General features: G+C 43.1%; 1 pseudogene; it reads left to right on the top strand.

The window, feature by feature from the left end:
- The first annotated feature begins 1,282 nt into the window (after positions 1-1,282).
- On the top strand, positions 1,283-2,411 carry LOC100351892 (adenosine deaminase-like protein pseudogene; annotated as a pseudogene).
- Positions 2,412-3,899: the final 1,488 nt, after the last annotated feature.

The raw sequence follows: 3,899 nt of genomic DNA on the forward strand, positions 1-3,899 counted from the left end.
TGTGCAGGCTCTGTTTCTCCTCTGGACTCCCACTGGGTTGCCTAGGCTACTGAATTGTAGTGACTCAGTTCCTTAGCTCTCCCCTGTTGTTATGTAAATCCAGAATGGGGGCCTGCTGTTTGTCTCTTGCTCACCTTTGCAAGGTTGGTGGAGAGAGAAACTCATCCCTAACAGTACCCCCCCACCTTTTTTCCTTCTCTCCTGTAGTCAGTCTGGTGAACTTTCCCACTCCCCTCTAGATTCTGACCGCCGTTTCCCCGCCAATGTCTCGGGTTACTGAGCTCACCTCCCCTTCCAGCGCCAATGTGTGGACTCGGAGCCCTGGGCGTCCCAACTCTCGCTGCTGGTGTCTGTGTGACATCCACTCCCCTTCCTGCACTGGCACGCAGACCCTGCGGCTCCCGTGGCTTGGTTTCTGCGTGGTGGGCGACCTTGTTCTCCCAGTAGGTCCTCCGAGTCACAGCCACTAGATCCGGAAGAGTTTCCTCTGCAATTTTTTCCTGATCCTTTTTCTGAGGCTACCGTAACTCCACTTTTATTAAACTAAATTTTCCCGGACTATTGTTGCACGCCCTCCCTATTCTGCCATCTTGGCTCTGCCCCTATATTGAATTTCTAAGTACTGTTTCCAAATGGATTCCTTTGAAACACTAAGCATCTTTTTCTATATTTAAGTATACATTCTTAATGGAAATTTTGTAAGAATGCATGCAATTTAAGTGAGGCAAATTTGTTGTCTTTCTTGCTCTTTATTATCTGAGAGGCAAGTGGAGAGACAGAGCCATGTAGAGAGAAGACAGAAGCAGAACTCTCTTACACTAGTTCATTTCCCATTTGTGCAAAAGAACTGGGAATGAACCTGTTGAAACCAGAAGTCAGGAACCCAATCCAGATCTCTTATATAGGTGGTATGAATCAAAATACTTGATCCGGCGGTGCCAATGAGCTCAGGAAGGGGTAGCTTGTGCTAAAATATGAGGGCAATTGACATTTTTTTGGTTCTGCCGGGAAGACAGCCTGCTACCCCTGTGACATGTGTGTTAGGGGAGCACCGCTTGTCATTTTTCTGTACCAGCTTTTCAGTCTGAAGAGAAAACATGTTTAGAGCCTCATAGTTGGGAAATCTCCAGGTGAAGCTGAGCCCAGACCTACCTAGCGAGCTCATCTCATCAAAATATGTGGAAGTGAAATAATCTGAAGAAAATTCAGGACCACAGAATTTACTGATTGAAATACACTGTATTTTGCACACCAAGAGTAAGAGTGGAGTAGAACCATTTTTTTCCCTACTGCAATCATGGTGGAGGTAGAGGAACAGCAACAGTCATGGAAGACAGACTTTTACTTGGAACTACCAAAAGTGGAACTTCATGCCCACTTGAATGGATCCATTAGTTCTAATACCATGAAGAAGTTAATAGCCAAGAAGCCAGACTTTAAAATCCACGATGAGATGACTATGATTGATAAAGGAAAGAAAAGAACTCTTGAAGAATGTTTCCAGATGTTTCAGATAATTCATCAGCTTACTACTAGTCCTGAAGATATTCTAATGATCACAAAAGATGTCATTAAAGAATTTTCGGATGATGGTGTCACATACCTGGAACTAAGGAGCACTCCCAGAAGAGAAAATGCTATTGGAATGACTAAAAAGAGTTATGTGGAATCTATACTTGAGGGTATAAAACAGTCCAAACAAGAAAACTTAGACATCAATGTTAGGTATTTGATAGCAATCGGCAGAAGAGGCGGCCCTTCAGTTGCCAAGGAGACTGTTAAACTTGCGGAGAAGTTCTTCCTTTCTACTGAGGATGTAGTTCTTGGCCTTGACCTTAGTGGAGACCCTACTATAGGATGAGCAGAAGACTTCTTGGAACCTCTTTTAGAAGCTAAAAATGCAGGTCTGAAGTTGGCGTTGCATCTTTCAGAGATCCCAAACCAAGGAAAATAAACCCAAATGTTCCTGGACCTACTTCCTGACAGAATTGGGCATGGAACTTTCCTCAACTCTTCTGAGGGAGGATCCCTGGATCTGGTGGACTTTGTGAGGCAACATCGGATAACTCTGGAACTGTGTTTGACCTCAAACATCAAAAGTCAGACAGTTCCATCTTATGACCAGTATCATTTCGGATTCTGGTACACCATTGCACATCCTTCTGTGACCTGTACCGATGATAAAGGTGTTTTTGCAACATACCTTTCTCAAGAGTACCGGCTGGAAGCTGAAACATTTAATTTGACCCAGTCTCAGGTGTGGGATTTATCGTATGAATCCATCAACTACATCTTTGCTTCTGATAGCACCAGATCTGAACTGAGGAAGAAGTGGAATAATCTGAAGCCCAAAGTGCTACAATTTTAAGCTATAATGAAGTCAACTACCTTTGGGTTAGTGTTGCAATCAATCTTCTTCTTCTTTTTTTTTTTTTTTGACAGGCAGAGTGGACAGTGAGAGAGAGAGACAGAGAGAAAGGTCTTCCTTTGCGATTGGTTCACCCTCCAATGGCCACCGCGGCCAGCGCTGCTGCCGGTGCACCGCACTGATCCGATGGCAGGAGCCAGGTACTTATCCTGGTCTCCCATGGGGTGCAGGGCCCAACTACTTGCGCCATCCTCCACTGCACTCCCGGGCCACAGCAGAGAGCTGGACTGGAAGAGGGGCAACTGGGACAGAATCCAACACCCCGACCGCGACTAGAACCTGGTGTGCCGGCGCCGCAAGGCAGAGGATTAGCCTAGTGAGCCGCCACGCCGGCCGCAACCAATCTTCTTGTTATATCCCATAAGCTGTCCACCACTGCTTTTAGGAAGCACAGCAGCCAAGTACCATGGGCTCCATTACTGAACCATATCCATGGCTGGTGTTCAGTTAATATGTCTTAAACTGACTAAGGCCTTGAGATGTAGCTTACTTCCCTGCTGTTTACTTGGAAAGACTAAGTGCTGTTGCTACCTAAACTCCCTGTTCCACTAGTGATTTCTTTGATTTAGCAGTCCCACCCCAATAGCTAGAGGAATAAAACTAGAGGAATCAAAGTAATTTCTTATCAAGAAAAGTTTTGGAATGATAGCCTACAGTAAAGCAGAAAGGGGAAAATAAATTACCACCAAGACCCTTATAAGCCTGCTAGCTTGTGACAATAGCCCTGTGTTTTGTTGTGCTTACTCTAATCAGACTCCTTTCACTTGAACTCTATCACTGTAGTTTTTTCCTTTTTCTTTTTTTTCACTTGAGCTACCAAGATTTCTACTGCACTACTCATTTTCTTCATTTGCAAAGATCTCTCTAGTAGTGGCAAAACTGGAGTCACTGGGGTTCTGTACATGACCGGTAACCACACTACTGGTCACACTATCAGACTACTGGAGCAGGCCTACATAAACTCACACTTGTAACATGTCTACTTCAGATGAAGACAAGGGACAAACTAAGAACAGTTCTGAATGGTAAGAAAAAGAATTTATTACATATCAAAGTATACTTGAATTGCTTTGTTCCTTAGAATATATATCCTTGATATCAGGAAGTTGGGCTAATACTAATTTCAGTTGCTAAGGGTTTCTGAAAAGCATTTGTTCTCTTTAGGAACAGGGTGAAGGAAGCTCTGAGGTTTTTGAAGTACTTAGATGTATGTTTGTAACTCCGTATAACATTATATTATTCTCTACTCCCATCTACTCATATAGAAATCACAAAGTAAAAAAGTAATGGTTTATCCATAAAACATGGATATTTTGCAGCCACTTAAAGTGTTTATGTATATATATGAAAGTTAGTGATGTGAGTGATTCTAGTTTATTAGCTTTATCATGAAATTCTTTTCACAGTATGAAAGTCATACTAGTTTTAATTGGGAGTGGGAAAGTGAGGATGGAATAGGTTTTTCCTGTTT

This window comes from Oryctolagus cuniculus, chromosome 19 (genome assembly GCF_964237555.1).
Source record: "Oryctolagus cuniculus chromosome 19, mOryCun1.1, whole genome shotgun sequence".
NCBI lineage: Eukaryota > Metazoa > Chordata > Mammalia > Lagomorpha > Leporidae > Oryctolagus > Oryctolagus cuniculus.